The sequence below is a fragment of the Setaria viridis genome, chromosome 1 (genome assembly GCF_005286985.2).
Source record: "Setaria viridis chromosome 1, Setaria_viridis_v4.0, whole genome shotgun sequence".
Classification (NCBI taxonomy): domain Eukaryota; kingdom Viridiplantae; phylum Streptophyta; class Magnoliopsida; order Poales; family Poaceae; genus Setaria; species Setaria viridis.
The window spans coordinates 18,007,998-18,030,423 of record NC_048263.2 but is presented as its reverse complement, the minus strand read 5'-3'; the positions used below and the strand labels follow the sequence as shown (position 1 = coordinate 18,030,423).

General features: G+C 39.4%; 1 pseudogene; it reads left to right on the top strand.

The window, feature by feature from the left end:
• The first annotated feature begins 919 nt into the window (after window positions 1-919).
• LOC140221617 (uncharacterized) lies at window positions 920-21,021 on the top strand (annotated as a pseudogene).
• The last annotated feature ends 1,405 nt before the right edge of the window (window positions 21,022-22,426 follow it).

Genomic DNA, 22,426 nt, shown 5'->3' with positions numbered 1-22,426 from the left:
CACTTGAAATAAATCACGACTTGTAACCTTTATGATCGGATCACAAACGCATAGTAGTGCTCCTTATTTAACAAATGGATCAAGTATGAATTGATCGAGCGCAAGAAAATTTGAGAAACCTCCGTCACACGTCTCAGGAAAAAACGCATCTGCGTGCCTCACGATCGATGGAAAAAAAAAACCGGGATGCGGACGGTGGACCGAACGCGGAGTCCGAGCAAGAAAAACTCGGACCTGGGTGCGGGCGCGAGGGGCTGCTCGGTGCGCGTCCGAGGTTGACTCGGGTACGGAAGTACTGAATAGCGGTGGCGGCGAAGATGACCACATGGTGGTGGCGGCGGCGGCAGAGTCTTCCGACAGGTGGATGATCTCACTGCCTCTTCGTGTGGGGCATGAATTGAATTGAAGTGTGCTGCGGACCTACGTACAGAAACGAATTAACCCCAAAATCAGGGATAAAACAAATGTGAGAGATCTGAATTCTGGCTTCCCCTCCATTAATTTTCTTGCATATACGAGTTCTTTTTTGAACTGTAGCGGAATGATGATTACAATAGCTATGTCACAGCCCAATGATCGCCACTCACTTTTCAATTACTTTTTATTGTTTCTACTGTTAAAGGATATTATGTGCTGTAACAAGTCTTGTGTAATCATGTCATATGAATGTGTCCAAGCTGGATACTTGTGTGTGTCGGTTAGAGATAGAATTGTTGGATAGATTCATGTATAGATTGATCTCTTTAAACCGACATGCCTTGTATCACAAGTTGTATTCAAACTCCATGTAATCTGTTGGGGAATTCCCTATATAATCAACATGAAGCCGTAGGCGTGCCAAGGTAGGCAGCCACGTTAACATAGTTGTTGTGCAATCTTACATGGTAATCAGAGCTCTTCCTTAGATACATCTATTGCCATGGCGTCTAGCTCCAACTCCTCCTCATCCCACCTTGGCCCTCAAGTTTCTGAGAAGCATACCTGCGACCACTTCCTCCTATGGAAGGCGCAGGTCCTCCCTTCAATCAACGGTGTCCACCTACTTGGCATCCTTAACGGTTCCATCCCAACGCCGGAGATAACCATCCTCAACAAAGAGACCAAGGTGATGGTCTCCGACCTGGCGTATGAAGTGTGGCTGGCACAAGATCAGCAAGTTCTAGGATACCTGGTCAACTCTCAACCACGGTGTTGGCACAGGTGGCGACGCTGACAACGGGGTCTGAAGTTTGGAAGGCCCTAGAGGATATGCACTTGGCACAATCTCGTGCACGGGTGACCAATCTGTGGATGCAACTTGCGAACCTCAAGAAGGGAAGCATGGGCATCGCAGCATATTTCAACAAGATGAGAACTATAGGAGATGAAGTTGCCTACCTTTATCTTAAACGGTCTTGATTTTGATTACAACCCTAATATATCTTTCGTTCTATGTTGTTCAGATCCCATCACGATCAATGAGCTTTATGCCCAAGTCATGGCGTATGAGATGTGTCTTAACATATTTCATGAGTAGCACAATGGCAACCACTACCAGTCCTTGGCAAATTCAGCATATGGAGGGCGAGGAAGCTTCAATCCTCGTGGTCGTGGTAGAGATCGTGGTCGCGGCCATGGTGGTCATGGCTCTGACGTGGTCTCAGTAACTCTAGCGGTTCAAGCAACTTCAAGCCAAGAGGGCAGTAAAGCGGCAAGCCAAGATGTCAGATCTGTGAAAGACCCAATCACACAGCTCTGAAGTTTTGGTATAGATTTGGTGATGACTATCAACGGCAACCCAACAATAAGGCTGGAGGGTCAAACTCAGCAGCATATGGTGTGGACACCAACTGGTACATGGCTAGCGGGGCTTCTGATCATGTCACCAGTGATTTGGAGAAGATGACAGTAAGGGACAAGTATGGAGGCAATGATCAAGTTCACACCGCCGATGGTGCAGGTATGAGAATTAGTAACATTGGTCATGTAGCTTTACATACCCCAGTTCGTAATCTTTTCTTGAAAAGTATTCTTCATGTTCCTAGTGCTCACAAAAGTTTAGCCTCTATCCATCATTTAGCTTCTGATAACAATGTCTACTTTTAATTTCACCCACATATTTTCTTTATTAAGGATCTGGAAACGAAGAAAATCCTTCATCGAGGAAGATGTTAAGGAGGTCTTTATCCATTAGAGTTGAGCACTCGGAAGCATGCAAGAATAAAGTAATGTTTAGAGTTAGTAAACCATCTACTCATAGATGGCATAGCCATTTGGGGCATCCCTCTTTTCCAATTGTTAAGCTTATTCTCAAGAACAATAGTTTGTCTTTCATTTGTGATAATAGTAGTGAGTCAGTGTGTGAAGAGTCATCAGCTTCTGTATGCCAAATCAAATAATATTTCTTTTGCTCCGCTTGAGTTAATTCACTCTTATGTTTGGTGTTCTGCTCCTATTTCTGCTGGCCGACACACATACTATGAATATGAGTGCTCAAATTCTTTCTTAAGAAGATTTTGGCTATGCAAACAGATTGGGGAGGTATTCATATGAGTGCTTAAATTCTTTTTTAAAGCTGATTGGTATCTCCCATCGGGTCTCTCACCCTCATGCCCATCAACAGAATGGGTCAGCTGAGAGAAAGCACAAGCACATAGTTGAAGTTGGTCTAGCTCTTCTAGCCAATGCCTCCATGCCACTAAAATTCTGGGATGAAGCTTTCCTTACCACTACTTATTTGATAAATTTGCTTCCTAGCAAGGTCATTGATAATCATACACCAGTAGAGCTCCTCAAACAGAAACCTAATTACACATCCCTTTGTGTGTTTGGGTGTGCTTGTTGGCCAAATCTCAGGCCATATAACACTAGAAAGCTAGCTTTTCGATCAAAACAATGTGCTGTCCTCAATTATAGTTCTCTCCATAAGGGATTCAAATATCTTGACATATCTACTGGCTGTGTGTATATATCTCGAGATGTAGTCTTTGATGAATCTATCTTTCCTTTTGCATCTCTCCATGACAATGCAGGCGCTAGGTTACAGCAAGAAATTCTACTCCTTCCTAAATATCTACAAAACTTTAGTTCTGGGGGTGTAAATTGCATTGATCTTGTTATTACAAATGCTCACAATGATGGTTCAGATGATGTGTCTAGCTTTCAGGAAAACACAGGAGGAAATTCGGGATAATTTGATGCTCAGATGGATCAAAACATATCCATATTTATATTTCATGTACTAGGAGGAACTCTGCCTAGCACGGGTCCTGGAGATGATCTACCTGCAATGGCTGGCGCTGAAACCCAGGCGGGTACGCTTGCTCCTGGCGCTGACACCGTGCCTCGCTCCAACCAGCTAGGCGCCACTCCTCCCACGACACGTACTGTGGAGTCTCCCGTGCCCGCCGACACCTCTCCATGCGGCAGCCGCAGACAGGCGGGGACAGACGGAATCCCGCATCACTCGCCTGCAGAGGGATCTTCTGAGGATCAATCTCTACAGCAGCCAACGTCTGAGCCTGTTGTCCATCTTCATGAACCTGCTGCTTCTCATGCACCTCGACCAAGGACAAGGTCACAAAATGGTATTGTTAGACCAAAATAATTTTCTGATGGTACTTTTCGTTGGGGAAATTTTTGTTCAACAGGAGAAGCTCAAAGTTTTCAAGAAGCACTTGGTGATTCACGTTGGAGAAAGGGAGTGGAGGAAGAATTGATGGCATTGCATATGAACAAGACTTGGCATCTTATCCCTGCCAACAAAGGTAATAATTTAATTGATTGCAAATGGGTATACAAAGTAAAGAGGAAAGCTGATAGTAGCATTGATCGATACACATCAAGATTGGTAGCCAAAGGGTTTAAGCAAAGATATGGTATAGACTATTATGATACATTTAGTCCCATTGTCAAGATTGCTACCATTCGACTTGTGTTAACTATAGCAGTATCCAAAGGATGGTGTTTAACGCAATTAGATGTACAGAACACGTTTCTTCATGGTGTTCTAGAGCAAGAGGTATATATGAAACAGCCGCTAGGCTTTGAAGATGCAAAGTTTCCAAATTACATTTGTAGATTCGATAAGGCTATCTATGGATTGAAACAAGCCCCAAGAGCATGGTATTCAAGGTTGAGTTTGAAATTATTTGATCTTGGTTTTAAGGCTTCAAAGTCTGATGCATCATTGTTTATCTTTTCCATGTCTAATGTTACAATTTTTATGCTCATATATGTTGATGATATTATAGTCACATGATCTTCAAAGGAAGCTATTGATATGCTAGTGAAAAATTTGAAGACTGATTTTGCTCTCAAAGACTTGGGTAATCTTAGTTATTTTCTTGGAATAGAGGCGTACTTCTGTCACAGGAAAAGTATGGCACTGATCTCCTAACAAGGGTTGGAATGAAATCTTGTAAGTCTTCTCCTACTCCTATATCAGCCTCGAAAAGATTATCTTGTGGAGATTGAGTGCCATTATCAACAGAAGATAGAACTCGGTATAGAAGCATTGTGGGTAGTTTGCAATACTTGACTCTCACACGTCCTGATCTAGCTTTCTCGGTAAACAAAGTTTGTCAATTTCTGCATGCACCAACAATAGTTCATTGGTCAACTGTCAAGGGGATATTGAGATATGTGAAAGGGACAATTGATGTTGGTCTTACAATTAATAGAACAGCTTCAAATCTGATAAGTATTTTCTCAGATGCTGATTGGGCAGGAAGTGTTTATTGGGCAGGAAATGTTGATTGGGCAGGAAGTGTTGATGACAGGCGATCAACATGAGGTTTTGCTATATATTTTGGGATAAATTTAATTTCGTGGAGTGCTAGAAAGCACCCAACTGTGTTAAGGTCAAGCACTGAAGTTGAGTACAAGTCCTTAGCCAATGCTACTGCAGAAGCTATATGTGTCGAAGCATTGCTTGCTGAGCTAGGATTTATTTTACAAGAACCACCAAGATTGTGGTGTGATAATCTTGGTGCTACCTATTTATCTGCTAATCCTATTTTTCATGCAAGGACCAAGCATATTGAGATTGATTTTCATTTTGTTCGAGAAAGAGTAGCAAGGAAACAGCTAGAGATTCGGTTTATATCAACCAAGGATCAAATAGCAGATGGCTTCATGAAGTCTGCCAGCTTGGGAATTTGAGAAGTTCAAAGGCAATCTTAACCTGAGAAGTAAACTCGGTTAAGATTGAGGGGGGCTGCTAAATGATATTATGTGCTGTAACAAGTCTAAAACACGTCATATGAACATGTCCAATGAACGTGTCCAAGCTGGATACTTGTGTGTGTCGGTTAGAGATAGAATTGTTGGATAGATTCATGTATAGATAGACCTCTTTAAACATACATGCCTTGCACAACAAGTTGTATTCAAACTCCATGTAATCTGATGGGGAATTTCCTATATAATCAACACGAAGCCGTGGGTGTGCCAAGGTAGGCACTAGGCAGCCACGTTAACAACCTAGTTGCCATGCAATCTTACATCTACCAGTGGATGACTCATGTTTGTACAGATATCTTCAGCTGGAGCGCACTGTGCCATGCCAGCAAAGACCCTCTGAAATCTAATCTAATGCTACCTTCTTTGCTAGCTATATCTTGAGTTCTTGACAAAATGATGGAATTAGGAAGAGTTCTAATTAGACTAGAGATGTTAAGGTTATGGTTCAGATTTCTCTTCTTACATTTCGTTTTGCCAAAATGTGCTTTCTTATATGCAATTCAAGAGCTTCATCGGCGCTTCTATTGATGTAAAACGAAAATTGCACGTTTTACAATTGATGTTTCATTATTTTCCCATGATAAAACATATGTCAGATATGCATGGCCTGCACTGCTCACCGTTGCCATTGCCTATTGAATCAATGTCTTTTCCATGTCAGCCACTATTAACATAGTCATGAGCACGCCACCATCTACGGTTCAGCTTTATAAGTGAGTGTCTTTTGTATTTAGGATTCTTTCTCACTATATGTTCAGTATATTCAGTGTGATCCATAATGAGAGATTGTTCCTCCTGCCTGCAAAGATTTCCCTACCAGTCAACTAAAGGAATTATTTTTTGAACCATTACCATGAAAGTTATGACCAACACTAATGATATTTATCTAGCCAGGTCTTAGTGCTATCTCTTTCCTCCAGTTTGTTAATACAATTATCTCTATTTATCTGACGCCATGCCTACCATTGGTTCTCTCCAATGCTGCTGCCAAACAGTTATTTTAGATGTCTCTTGATGGTGAACAACATATGACGGTGAATCGTAATACAAAACATCGGATTATACGAGTTGTGTTATGAAGTACATTAAAGTCTTTCTGCAATGATCTTTCGCATATGGTTGCCTGCTAATCCTTTAACGGCTGTGCTTTATATAATTGTTGGGTTTTCACTCCCCATGACGTTTTCAGCATACCTGTAAAGCCTGTCATACTACATGGATTTGTCGAGCTTCAACATTGAATGTTTAATCCTCTTCTTTTACCAATTCCTAAAGTCGGTAGACATCCTACCTGAAGGAGAAATAGTACTCCTTCCGTTTCAAATTGTAAATAATTTCAACTTTTGGAAAGTCAAAGCATCTTAGGTTTAATCAAATTTATACAATAAAGTACTAACATTTATAATACTAAATAAGTACCATTAGTTTTTTTATTAAGTATATTTATTCGGTGTCATAAATCTTTGTGATCCTCTCTATAATTTTGGTGAAACATAAAATAGTTTGACTCGATCTCTAAGAAAATTAGAATGACTTACAATTCGGAACGGGAGGAGTAATTTCCCATATATATGGTGATAAGCTGTGTTTTAAGATTAATTGATGGACCACACGATGATATTTCAAATTTGATTGTCTGATTTCAGTTTGGATATTTACTAACGTAATTGATTGCCCGTGTGTATACACTATACAGTGATGTCCTCTCCTCTTATCTGTATGCATCCATTTGTTGTCCTCCATCTGTCTAAAAGAAACTGTTCTTTGTCATTACTCCATGAATCCATTCAAAGAGCACTAGAGTCTGGGGTGCGCCTACAGCGCGCAAATTTTCGGACTAAATTTTCATTAAAAGAATTGATCTTCATGTATTAGCGTCAAGAGCATGATATGTCTTGGAAAAAAAATAAAATTAGTGGTACTAATCAGGCAGTTGCAAGCACTCCACCGAAGACCACCGTCACTGGGCTTTAGTCCCGGTTGGTCACAACCGGTACTAAAGCCCCTTTAGTCCTAGTTGTAACAGCTATAAAACTCGCACCAACGCCCCCCCTTTGTCCCGGTTGGAATACCAACCGGGACAGGGGGTCTTTCGTCTCGGTTGAAAATTCCACCTGAGACAAAATCTCCTCCCCTGTAAATCCAGAAACTCTTCTTCCTCCCTTAGTCAGAGCCACTCCACCTGACTGAGAGCTTCATCCTCCTTTCCATGGCGAGCAAGCAACATTAGGGGAGGTGCTCCATGAATTTTTTCCCTCATTTCCGTGAGGATTTCACTCATCCAAAGTGTTGTGAAGGTGAGCTACTTCATCCTTCGTTCATTTATTATTTTATCCTTTATTTTATGCTTCATAGAGGGAGAAAAATAAGTTTTTTAGAATGAGGGAGAATGAAGATGATTTTTATTTATACATATTTTTAAGCTAGAATTTGATGGATAGCTTCCTTGTTATATATGATTCGTATTAGTTAAAACAACTTGATCAATATTAGGTATGGGAAAAAATAGAGTAAATATGTTTTCAATATTTAGTCATTGCAAGAAAATTAAGGTAAATAAATTGTAGGTGTAAAAAATAGAATTTGATCATTGCTACAATTTTTCATGTCACTATAATTTAACAATAATTGTATTTCTTTAACCAATAATTTATTTATCTCATGTTTATTGCAAGAACTAAATATTATAAACACACTTACTCTATTTTTTCTCCTACCTAATATTGATCAAGTTCTTAATGTAATACGAAGCCCTATGTTCATTTTCAATGTAATACGATGCATATGGACTGGTAATGAATATACCACATCCGCTCCTCTAATCCAGAGAAAAGTGTCTCCACATGGTATGAATGTGCTTACACTATTCTCTGCACATAACTCAACTTTCTACGAAGTCTATGGAGAGTCACCTCCGCTCCTCCAGTACTAGAAAATAAGGGTACAATAGAAGAACTTCGAGTCCACAAACTCAGGTTGAATATCATAAAAGAATCTTGAAATAGTATTCCAAACGCCTTTTGGAGCCTAATTCTCATAATAGAAGTATGCCGGCCCAATATTCTCTTCAGGCAAAGATCTATTCACTGACCTTGACCTAGCGGCTTTTGGTTGGTTTTGGCTTGCCACCATGGGCCATGCTCAGTGAACAGATCTTTTGCCTAGATGGGCTATTGTGTGTATGCCACCATACTTCTATTATGAGAATGTGTCACTTGCTCCAAAAGATGTTTGGACAATTATTTCAAGATTCCTTTATGATATTCAGCCCGAGTATGTGGACTCAAAGATCTTCTATTGTACCATTATTTTATGGTACTGGATATGTGGAGGTGACTCTCGATAGACTTCGTAGAAGATTGAGTTATGTGCAGAGATGACTTGGAGGGTGAACATTCTACTATGTTGTACCATTATTTTAGGATAATTAACTACGTGAACTCCACTATGGAGCGTCTATAATCTTTAGTGTATATGTATCTTTATTATCTTGTTATGAGTGTAATCTTTATATGTATCTTTAGTGAATGTTATGAATATTGAATGGTATAATTTTCATGTGAATTACTTTTATCTTTACAAAGGTTGATTGGTGTAAATTGTGAATATTGATCAAGTTATTTATCTAATACGAAGACCTATGTCCATTTCTCATGTAATAATTTATTTATCTAATATTTTTTGCAAGGGCCAAATATTATAATCACCTTAACTCTATTTTCCCCCTACCTAATATTGATCAAGTTCTTTGTCTAATACGAAGACCTATGTCCATTTCTCATGTAATACGATGCAGATGGACCGACAATGGATCTATAACGCGGATAGACGAACCAAGGAGTTTGTTGATGGCTTGCATTATTTTCTCGAAGTGGCCAAAGCCAACAAGCCAGAGAACGGATTCATATGTTGTCCATGCTTCCAATGCAGTAATAAGAAAGACTACTCTTCCTGGGGGACTATTCATAGCCACTTGTTTAGATACGGTTTCATGCCTAACTATTTGGTTTGGACAAAGCATGGCAAAAGAGAGGTTATAATGGAAGAGGAGGATGATAACAACATTCTGGATTGGGCTGCAGGCCAAGCTTTTGCAGATACTACATATAATGGGTGAGGCTGATGAAGATGAGTTTGCAGAAGACAACCCTATTGATGATCTTGGTTAGGTGCTATGGGATGCACACAGAGATTGCTAAACTGAGAAGGAATCAGAAAAGTTGCAGCGCATGATACATGATCATAAAAAATTGTTGTACCCAGATTGCAATCAGAGGCATAAAAAAATGAGTACCACACTAGAACTGCTGTAATGGAAGGCAAAAAGTGATGTGTCCGATAAGGCATTTTAGAGGATATTAAAAATTGTAAAGAACATTCTCACCGAGAATAATGAATTACTGTCCACAACATATGAAGCTAAATAGATTGTTTGCCCTCTGGGATTGGAGGTTCAGAAGATACACGCATACCCTAATGATTGTATCCTCTATCGCGGTGATGAATATGAGAAATTGGTTGCTTGTCTTGTGTGCGCGCTGCGGTATAAGATCAGGTGAGATGATCCTGGTGATGTCGAGGGGTAGCCTCCCAAGAAGAGAGTTTCTATGAAGGTGATGTGGTATTTTCCCTATAATACCACGTTTGAAGCATTTGTTCAGAAATAAGGCAAATGCTAAATTGATATGATGGCACAAAGAAGAATGTAAGCAAGATGAGATGTTGAGACACCCCGCGGATGGGGGCCAGTAGAGATCAATTGATAGAGCATTCCTAGACTCTGAAAGTGATGCAAGGAATATAAGATTTGGTTTGAGTACTGATGGATTGAATCCATTCAGTGAGTTGAGTAGTGGTCATAGTACTTGGCCTGTGACCCTATGTATGTTCAACCTTCCTCCTTAGTTGTGCATGAAGCGGAAGTTAATTATGCTACCGGTGCTTATCCAAGGTCCAAAACAACCCGACAACAACATTGACGTGTACCTAAGATCATTGGTTGATGAACTTTTACTACTCTAGAAGGAAGAAGGTGTACGTGTGTGGGATGAGGATAAATAAGAGAGCTTTGACCTATGAGCATTGTTGTTTGTAACTATCAATGATTGGCCTGCGCTAAGTAACCTTTCAGGATGGACAAATAAGAGATATCGGGCCTGCACCCACTGTTTAGATGACATAGACATTATGTATTTGAAATAGTGTAGGAAGGTCATGTATATGGGCCATCGTCGATTTCTTCCTACTAACCACCCATAAAGAAAGAAAGGGATGCATTTCAAAAGGGCGCTAGACCATCGTAAAAAACCTTCACATCATAATGGAAAGTATGTTTGAGATGATAAAGGATGTAAGGGTAGTCTTTGAAAAGGTTCTTGGTAGCGAACCTGTTCCGAACGACGATAACGGACGTGCACCCATGTGGAAGAAGAAGTCTATATTTTGGGAGCTACCTTATTGGGAATTCGTAGAGGTTCACAACGCAACAGACGTGATGCACTTGACGAAGAATCTTTGCATGAACGTGCTAGGCTTCATGGGTTGTTATGGAAACTAAAAAGATACATTGGAAGCATGATAGGACCTAGAACATATGAAGCAACAAGATGACCTACATCCGAAAAAGAGAGATAACGAACAGCACTACTTACATCTTGCCAGTTGCACTGTCAGCAAGGAAAGAGAAGGATAAAATGTTTGAATGCATGAATAGTATCAAGGTTCCGTCTGGTACTCCTTGAATATAAAGGAAATAATAAATATGAAAGAAAAGAAGTTCACAAATCTCAAAGCCCATCACTGCCACATGTTGATGATCCAGTTGCTTCCGGTTGTACTAAGGGGTATTCTACCAGAGAATGTACGATTGGCGCTCGTAAAGCTATGCGCATTTCTCAATGTGATTTCGCACAAGGCAATCGATCCAACCCAGCTACTAAAGCTACAGAATGATGTGGTACAATGTCTTGTCAGCTTTGAGTTGGTATTTCCACCATTCTTCTTCAATATTATGATGCACCTTCTGGTTCTTCTCGTCAAAGAAATTACTATTCTCAGTCCAGTATTCCTGCACAATATGTGGCCTTTCGACAGGTTCATGTCTGTCCTAAAAAACTATTTTCTTAATCGTGCCCGTCCAGAAGGAAGCATCGTTAAGGGATACGGAACAGAGGAGGTCATTGAGTTTTGTGTTGATTTTATTGACTTAATTAATTCGATTAGGGTTCCAACATCACGCCATGAGGGGAGGCTGCAGGGAACAGACACCCTTGGAAGGAAATCAAGTTTGAGCGATGATATTGATTTGTTTCATAAAGCACACTTCACTGTTCTGCAGCAATCATCCTTTGTGGCTCCGTATATCGAGGAACACAAGAAGATTCTATTTTCCCAATTTCTAATGAAATTCGATGTCTAGATTATACATCATCACATGGATACTTTTGCCTCTTGGTTGCGTCAACACCTTATGGGTAACTCCATGATTCATGAAGAACTCGCTTGGTTATCTACGGGACCTTTTTGCACAATCGTGAAATTCTAAGGTCACGAGATAAATGGTTATACATTTTACATGAGAGGCCAGGACCTGAAAAGGACCAACCAGAATAGTGGCTTGGTTATCTAGGGGACCTTCTTGCACAATCGTGAAATTCCAAGGTTACAAGAGAAATGGTTATACATTTTACACGAGAGCCCAAGACCTGAAAAGCACCAACCAGAATAGTGGTGTCCGCATAGATGCCATAGATAGCAACTGGAGCAAGGACTCATATTATGGTTTCATAGAGGAGATCTGGGAACTCGAATACATACCACTGAAGATCCCTCTGTTTCGTTGGGTGAAGCTAACTAGAGGTGGTGTAATGAAAGATCAGTATGGACTGACAATAGTGGACCTAAACAAGACTGGATATAATGATGAACCATTCATCCTTGCCAATGATGTGCACTAGGTTTTCTATGTGAAGGACATGTCTAATAAACCCAAGAAAAATTCAGAAGATAAAGAAAACCCATGGGAGCCAAAGCGCCACATAGTTCTTCCAGGTAAAATAAAAATCATGGGAGTCGTGGACAAAATAGACCAATCAGATGATTATGATAACTTTGATGGTATGCCTCCATTTGCTGTCAAAGTTGACCCAAGCATTTATGCTAGCCAGAGAAGAGGCTCCATACTTATGCCGCGATCATGACCAAGCAACTTTCGTTAAGAAGAAGTTTTTTAACATTACATAATGCACTAAATACGGTTCATCTTGATGTAATGCTCTATGGCCATCAGAACCTTTGAATTATATTGTAATACTCTATGGTGAAAATTTATTCAATCAATATAAACAATGTTAACTGAAGCACATACATCAATTGCATTTTTTGCGCTTGCAAATTATTTAATTGAATAGTTTGTTGATGATAGTGATGCATTAAAATAATTATTTTAAAAACTTAAACAACTAGTATAGAATTAATGATTGATTCAAACTTATTTTAAATATATTTGCTAATTTAATATATTTTTGCATGTCAAAATATGTAAAGTTTTTATTTTTTTTAACAAAACTAGTGGCAAACAACTTAAAACATATATAAATTGTAATTGCAAAACAGAAAGGCCTTTAGTCCTAGTTGCAAAGTCAACCTGGGACTAAAGGGTGCATTTTCAGCTCTCGTGCGAAAAGCATCCTTTAGTCCCGCGTGCAAATTGCAACTGGGACTAAAGGGGGACCTTTAGTCCCGGGTTGAATTTGCAACCGGGACTAAAGGTCCTTTAGTCCCAGTTGCATAGTCAACCTGGGACTGGAGGAGGGGGTTTCAGACACGCTCCTTTCTCCCCTATGCCTCGTCTCCCACACTCTGCTCAATCCGCCACACCGTGCCCGCTCGTCTCCCGATCGCCGTCCACCTGCCCTGACCGCCGTCGTCCGCCCGCTCCCGTCCGTTGCCCAGCTGCCGTCCGCAAGCCCCGGCCGCCGTCGTCCTCCTGCCCCGTTCGCCATCGCCCGTGGTGCCCCGGCCTGCCCGCCGTCCGAGCGTTGGCCCCCGCCTTCACCCGCCCTGGCCACCGTTATCGTCGCCCGCCCCGTCCGAGACCCCCGCTGTCGATCCGCCCGCGTCGTCGTCCGTCCCCGCCGTCGCGCCCGCCCTGACCGCCGTACGCGTCGTCCACCTGCGCTGTCTGCACCATGGCTCGCTGTCCGAGCGCCCGCTCCGATGTCCGTGCGCTCACCCCGCCGTCGCCCGCCATCCATGCGCCCACCTCGCTGTCGATCTCCCCGCCGGCCGGTACGGGCCGGCACGCCCTACCTCCCGGAACCGGGGCCCTTACTGATTCAAGGGCCCCCTTTTCTACCATTTTAATTTCATTGAAATTGTGTATTACTATTTTTTATTTAATTATAATTGTGTATTACTGTTTTTATTTAATAGCTTCAAATAGGTTAATTGTTTATAGTATGGAGTAATTAATTATAATTGTGTATTACTTTTTTATTTCATTATAATCATGTATTCATTGTTTTTATTTAATTATAATTGTGTATTACTTTTTTATTTCATTATAATTGTGTATTCATTGTTTTTATTTAATTATAATTGTGTATTACTATTTAGTTAATTTCTTTTATTGTTAATTGATATTCCTATTAATATGGAGTAATTAAACTTAGAGTTATGCTTTAAATATTTAGCTGCAGTAAACTTAGCTTCAAATGGCTTCAAGTAATTTCCAAATTCATTTATCCGATATTCCTATTAATAAAAGATGCAATTTCCCTTATAATATGATGTGCTCATGCATTTCTAGATTTACTGATGCAAAATTTTAAGGATTATCTTGTAATTTTTTTCCCATTTATATGGATGCATCAAAATGTGGACGTTAAGTTAAAAAACAAATGTAGAAGACCAAGTTGAACCTTCCATTACGAAAACCAATATAAACTCACTTAACCTGACGTTAAATGTAGAAGACTAGAATATTGCTAGACAAAATGGCACAAATGTTTTTTATGCTCATCCAAATATTTATGCATAACAACATATATGTACAACCAAAACCTGAATATGTTTTTTTATTATGCTTTTATAGTTTTATGCATTACTTCATTCAACCACTAGAATAGTGAAGTTTTGGTTTCATGAAATCAACAAATCAAACTTTGATGCTGAATGATTCGTTGATGCTACATCAAAGTCTATGATACAATTTTTAATTTAATGTATGCATGATTTCATGTGTGTTTAAATTAGTTGAGATGGGAGACGAAGAGGATGCAAGGTATATAATGGAGCAGATTATTGCTGGTGCTAGTGGCTCCAACATTCCAATAACGTACACTGAGGATGAGGGTTGCCAGGCAGACATATTCCTCAACATGTCCGGTGATGGCAATGATGAGCCGAGCACCGCGTTGATGACAATGTGGAACAAAACTCTGCCATGACGGAAGGTTCCGACGAGGTATATATCATTTTCATTGTTTTACCCCATCTATAATTTCATATTCATTATTACTATATACTAATTAACGAATCTTGAACTGTTTGCCCTCTAGATCGACGAAGCGAAATAAGCCACGAGGTCGTACAAAGATAATGGAGGGAAGGCTTCACATCACGGAAGTGACAGAAGAGGGCAAGCCAATTTCTCCTGAACATGTGGCTAGAAAGTTCGTGAGTTAGACAGGGGCTATTGTAAGGGACAACGTGCCCATCAACATTAGAGAATGGAAGGCTAAACAAGATGATCCATACGTGCTCCCGCATACATAAGATGGAGGCCTAGAGCTCAACCTCCCGGGAGGTGACAGGGAAAGGACACTAGGAGATGCACTTCATGGGATCATTCTATGGCGCAAACGCTACATCATCATCCCAGGCAAGGAGGCATCATTGCTCCCCATAGATCCGCTGTAGCGCCCATCTTCTCAAAACTCAAGATCGTCATCTCCAGCACATCTACCTCCAGGACCGTCATCACCACTGGGACCGTTGCATCTTGCTCGATCACCATCTCCATCTCCATCGAATCCTTGTGGTGCGAGCGACGATGACCACAACACCCCTCCCCGATCACCATCACTGGGACTAAGACCCGTAGCGAGCAAGGAACATGCAGCACCTCTGAAGAAGTCACGATCACCGCCTTCCAAGCCAAGGCAGCCAAAGAAAACAAAGAAGTCTGAACCCATTCAGAAACTACAGGCCGATATGATGTTGAGGAATTGCGGGAGCTATCGCAAGCAACAGTCAAGGAGTTCTTCAAAACATGCGTTGAACAAAGAAAAGCAAAGGAGATGAAGCCAAAGCTAGTAGATCTAGCAAAATTAATTTTTTTTCTTGGCATGTTAAAAGAAGTAAAGAGGACTGTTCTATCAAACTATGAGTGTTCGTTAGGTAAGTCTGATCAGAAGAAAAAATGGCGAAGAGCGTCGTCTTCGACTCATACTATCCCCCAGCTCGGGGATCTACCAAATAAACACGCTCAAACTATAGCAGCAATGCTCTTAGAACAACAAATCAGAGTCATTGGATTTATGCAAGATACAGGTATGTCTCTTGCTAAAGTTCTAGGGTAAGTTGAACCGCTAGCTCTAGAGCCAATTGTACCTAAATGGCCCTTTGAGGTAGGCAAGCCTCTTGTAAGGCCTAAATTGGTACGGAAGCTCTCCATGAAGATGTACGAATTCCATGAATGGTACATGGAGCACTCTGCTAACAAGAGGCTCATGTTTGCTCTTCGGGTTAAACCGATTGATTTTTTCGGCGAAGGTGAAAAACTCCTATGGATGGAATTCAAGGATATATATGAAGTGTACCATCAAGATGCCCTTGACGTCTCTCTCATTAGCACCTGAGTTTTGTAAGTGTTTTTTATCAATATGTAATTTTGGCTCAGATCCTTATTGTTTGTGTGTGTGTCGCTCTACTAACTTCGTCTTCCATTTTATGTAGGATGCTAATTCAGAGGTACTGCAGAGAATCGTACTTCAATGTTGGCTTCATGGATCTATCGCTCATTAACCAAAAGCAGATACGGTATCAACCAAAGAAAATATTGGAGGCTATACAATTTCTTGGAGAAACCAAATTACAAGGAATATATACTACTGCCATACAACTTTAAGTAAGTGTGGGTATCATCTATTTTCCTTACCTAATTAATATTAGTTAGCTCTAATATGAACATTTATGTATGCAGTTTTCACTAGATTCTCATAATAATTATGATTGATAAAAGCCACGTTATTGTTTTCGATTCATTGAGGAAACCACAGGAGGAGTACCCAGACATTCAAGACATTCTAAACTCGTAATAATTCTGGACCTTTATCTCTATGCAAAAGTTTGTTTCCTAAATTTTCACCTAACAATGTATCATTCATTATTTCAATCCGCAATGCATGGAAACGATTCCTTAAGATTCACCGTGGTCAATTCAAATAAAAACTTGCATTCAATACAAAGTTCCCGGTACGTATGAAGTTTGCACTTTTTGTACATTCTATAACACGAATATTTCATAACTTATTTTTTTCCTACTAAAGTGCTTGAGATAGGAACATGGCAATAATCTATGTGGATAATACGTCTGTGAGCAAATGGACAATTTTGTGCATGACAAGGTGCTATCGTTGCATGATATAAATGTATGTAGAATAAAACTATTAATAATTAATTGTTTTCTAGCTCCTTATTTTTAATTGTTCGTGTGACATTCACATATTTGCAAATTACAGATGTTTAATATTCAACAAAAACTCTTGGAGAAGGAGAGGATTTTGGCAATATGTGAAGGTCTTATAGGATTCTTGGTGGACGAGGTGATAAATCCCGCGGGAGAATTTTATTACGACGAACGTTCAATAGCCGCACCGAGCAACACCACGACAGGACAATCTTAGGAATGAAGAGGACAAATTACTGTCATGAAATATATATACGACTTGCATACAATATTAATATGACTTGCATACAATATTGATATGGAAAACAATTTCAAAAAAGTCTTAAGTACTAAAGGGTACGTGCATGCACCATGTAGGAACATGCACGTAGCCCCTTTAGTCCTGGGTGAATGACCCACGACTAGAAAACCCCATTTTGTCTCGAAAATTTAGTCCCGGTTGGATTTTCGGGATCTATGATCCTATCCAACCGGGACTAAAGCTGCGTTTTCCACCAGTGTGTTTAGGTCTTTATATTTTGACATGATGGTATAAATTATGATTTTAATAATAACGATTAATGTCTGCATGCGATAGTATAAGCATTAACTTTGAAGGTATTGCGTAATTAATTCCACATATTCATCAGTGTGGAAGTAAGAGATTGAAATGGAAGTCGAGCATCATGATAACTGCATAATAATCACATTCACGTTGTCTTTGCTCGTATGGAATAGTAAACCAGCTGTTACTAAAATAAGTGATATAGTAACATAGTACATAATTACATAGTAGTGATACAGGGCAAGTATTAAAATAACTAAACACATCTAACAACAGTGCTTGTTGACTAAATGGACAAACTGGTCAGTAAACATCTCAAGAGTAGATTGTGGAGGAGTATTTCCTATGTATGTAAGTGTGATGGCATTCGAAGCAGTAGCATTGCCTGCAAGAGGAAGTACGTTGCTGTAGTCGGCGGATAGCTCTGCGATCTCAGCGATGAAATTGCGATGTTGATTTTCTTTCTTTTCCAAGTGTTTCATCTGAGCGACACATGTGTCCTCAAAAATACATGCCCATGACATAGCTGATTCCTTCTCTTTTTGGGTCTTCAATAGATTGGCGTGGTTGTGATCGACTAAAGTTAATTTCCCTTCGCTTGTGATATTGTGAATGGCATCGTCGTAGGCTGATTCTATTGGTCCGCCTACGGTATCTATAAAATTGTTGTAGTAAGTTGCTTTCTTATTATGCAGAGGAGGTGTTCGCTGTGTTGGCATAATAGTAATGGAGGCAGTAAATATAGAATAATTCATTTCTCTCACATCTGTTCTAGATACATAAAGGTCTAGGTCTTGCGCAATTTGATCGAAAAATAGCTTCTTTGGTATCTGAACAGATGACATAGTTCTGCAACATTTAAAGTAGTTCCTCAGCTTTCATGTTGGAGTAGGAGGGATTTGATGCGTTATACAAGGAAAGAAATGATTTGAACAATGGAAAATTCATAACTGCAGCTTTGGCTACGATATCACCTTCGTGCTTACTTTGTTCTGAAAGTGGTTACCATGTGGAAAGGTCATAGCTTGAAGAGATGAAAGTACTTTGCATCTTGGATAGCTATTTATATATGATATTCCTAGTTACAAACACCTGTAGGCAAAGGTGGACACGTGTGAAATATCATGGTAGCTAATCTTCTAGTCATGTATTCGTCGTGTCATGCAAGTGCTGCGCATGAAAGTTGTGTTTATCCATGTGTCTATGTCTTGTATATGTGTGATATCTTTCAATCGACAACATGGTTTCCACGTATTGGGCCAGGATCAGCCCATTCGTTCCGAAAAGCCCAGTAGTTGGTGTAGCAAAGAAACACGAGGTCACCAGTAGCTTCCACTATGGGCTCCTGACTTCCTGCGCCTCCTTTCGTGTGTTTGGCTACTCACTCTGTGCGGAATCTAGAGTTGACGGCGCTTAACATCCTTAAAACCTAGGTCTAGAAAGGGAGCATCAATCCGGATAGTGCCTGAGGGATAGGTGCACGGCAACGGTTAATAAGATAGAGGAAGTTGGTTGGTATGTAGTGAATAGTTAAAAGCTATCTGATGATGCTTGTTGGATTTGATTCGACTAACTGATCCATGTTTCATTTTGAACAGATCGGAGTAAGGAAGAAGGGGAGGAAAGGTACTTGGATCTCTTTCGATTCTCACAGTAAAGTGAAACGTTCGCTTGCACTGTGGTAGGATTATCGCTGGAACCCAAGTGATTCATAGGTTAGTTCATCAATATTTAGTCTCTGCATAGAAAGATAGGAGTAGATCTATATAGCTTTGCTTACTCTATAGAAATGGTCACGAATATGAGCTGTAAAGAAATGGAAAAGCAGTTGACTAAGTAGGAAATGCCATTAGTTGAGCTGAAGGGGGTCATAGATACATGAAGTTCTCCAATAAATTAGGTGTATAAATAATTGGGGATTGTAAATCATGACCACACTTTTTGTGAAACTTAATGTGGTTATAGTATGTTGATGTAAATTGTTGATGTCAAATAACTATGTATTCGCTGTTATGTTACTAAATTAAATTGAAGACATATTCTGAGTTGTGTCAATATCATTGTAGTGTGCAGTATAGCCGTGGTAATGTATACATCAGACGGTTATGTATACAGTATTAGTGTTTGTACCTGATGTTTTATACGATTATATTTGTTCATTACAACTCTAGTTTATTCATGCTCAAATTAATTAAATTATGACTATAATTCGTCTTTTTATATTAACCCGTGTAGAATGGCAACAAAAGAATTGTGCCCTATGAGTGGTATTGGAAAGACATTCCAGTGGTACGATGATTGGTATGGAAAGATTAGTACCAATATTTCTGGGAAGGTACAATACTATTGGCTAATTATCATTAATTGATAGTATACTAATATCTAATTTTTTGGAACATGGGTTTTTGTATTTTAGGAAACAATTCTAATTAATGGAGAGTTAGTAGTGCGAGAGTTGGGTTGCCTGCTAAACAGCACACAACTACGTTGTTGCTGTACTTGCATAGAGAGCAATAATTGGCAAAGAAGTCTTTCTTTTTAGTTTCCAAGAAATGGGAACTTGTTCGAAAATATGATAGATGTGTATATTTGCAGTGCTTTAAATGACAATATTGAGGATGCGAAAGCATCTTTGTTTAACAAAATAGTGGAGCATCTGGTGCAAATTCACAAAATTGGTATTGCCGATTATAGCAGTAGAGAAAGAGACACCATCTATGCAGAATGGGAATCAATGCATGAGAAGACGTGTCAATGGTTCTATATTAACTCTGATATTCTATTTGGTTGGAAAGCTGGATTGGTTGAAGTAGAAAGACTATATCAAGTATATGGTTACCGTTTCATTGATTCTGATCTTAGTGGTATTGAAAATGCATCGATGAAGGTACGAACTTGGTTTATAAATGTACTCAGAGATAGAGTATTGATATTTAGAGATGATGCAGTTGAAAGCAAAGTGAGGCTAAAGTGCTTGAATGAACAGAGAGACATATTTGTAAGCAGGGTTAATATCAATATGCGTGAAGCTGTAAAGGTATGAGTTATGACCACAATCGTTTGTTACATGTTCTTCTTAAAATGATTGTAGCATGATCAATCTAAAGATAGATTTTGTCATTGTACTTACAGTTGATAATATATGCAGAAGTGGAGAAGGATTGTTTATGTTTCAAATAAATTCATCTTCGATAATATGATTGATGGATCTCGAAATGAAAAGGCAAAAGTGGAGATAATACAAATGGGAAATCATGTGTTTGCTGGTGAGATGATTTTGCATGTAGTAGAACATGACAATAGCAAGGAAGATGTTTTATGCAAGAGAATGTTGGAAACTGAAACAAAATACGACTTTGCAAGTGCAGAAGAAGATGTGTATAAAGAAGGCATTGCATCCATCAAAAATGCAAGGAATGGTGTTTATTTTGGACATAATTATCGAGCAGTGGCTATTGCTATGGAGGACAAAATCGATGGAAACAAATTGAAAAATGAAATGGTGGAATTTGGATCCAAGATGATTTCAAAGTGGAAGTCCATGGTTGCAGCAATACAATAAATTCATACAGTTTGGAGTGAAGCTCATAATCAAGTGGCTCAATGTTGAAACATCATAGGTAAACATGAAATAGCATCAGACATCTACTCGCAAGGAGCTCATATGGATTAGAACCTAATATGCATAGATTTGAAGCAGCATCTATTTGAGTAGAATGTTAGAGTAAATCTGTATGTATAAGTTTTGCAATTGTATGCTAAACTAAGCATCATTCATTTTGTTGTGACATTAGCTGTAGCATAGAAGATCTAATTTTTCTGTGCTTAGGTAGCTGGCGGGCCACACAATTGTTGAGCCTGTTTTAGACACTATTTAGTTAAATACTAAAGTGGTTTAGATCTGGATCCAAACAAATCGCAATTTTGTAGCCAATAAGATATAATGCCATATTATTCAACGGTGCAAAACTATCTGTGAATAGAATCATTTTTTCCTTTGGCCCAATTGAGGTGGTACTTAGTTTAACAGGCCAAGAAGCTATCCAATCCAAGAGAGATATACTCGTAACAAATTTCGAAATTACCTAATTGTTTACGCTGAAGTGAATACACATGGAATCTAACTATCCCTTCTTGTACATAATTTTATTAAGCATGATTAATCTCTTTGTTTCTATGTACTGCACTTTGTTTTATGAAAATACTGAAATATCCTACGTAGGTGGGGATTGTACAAGATGGCTTCACAATCATACGAGTAAATGAATAATATTTTTTGTATATCACCACATTACTCTTAATGCCAGATTTAATTTACCACATTAGAACTTGGTTGACTCACCTATTATTTACCTCGTGTCATAATACGAGTGAAACACCGCTCTAAGGTGACACGCAATGCGTGGTGTCAAAAGTGTTATTGTTTCTAGAATGGAATTAGACGTGCATGGCTAGATGCGTGTCATCCTATACTACGAACAAATAAGTATATAGCTATCCCGATCCAGCACCACTGAAAGAAATCGTGTGCAAGGGAAAGATAAACTTGGTAGAAAATGGAGAGTTCAAGGAAAGCAGAGTTGAAGTTGGTTTTGCTGAGTAGCATCCAGCATGGCGCCTCCACTGCACCAGGTATCAACGCTCGTCGTGTCTCATCTGTCAATTAGGAATCACGTGTTGTGCATATTTTTACTCAACAATGTACTATGCGTGCCAAAAATATTTTCCAATTCTTTACTTAGTAGTAGGAGAAAAATTAGAATTCATTATTGCTTTAGATTCATGTGCAGGTAGTAGCCTTACTTTTTGATTGACTATTTAATTTGATTGTCAATGCTGATTGAGTTGTCTATGATTGAATCGATGACCGGATGATTATTTAATTCCATTATCAACGTTGATCGAGTTATCAATCCTTGAATCGGTGAATGCAAATGGTGGAACACATATCTATAGTTTTTTATACA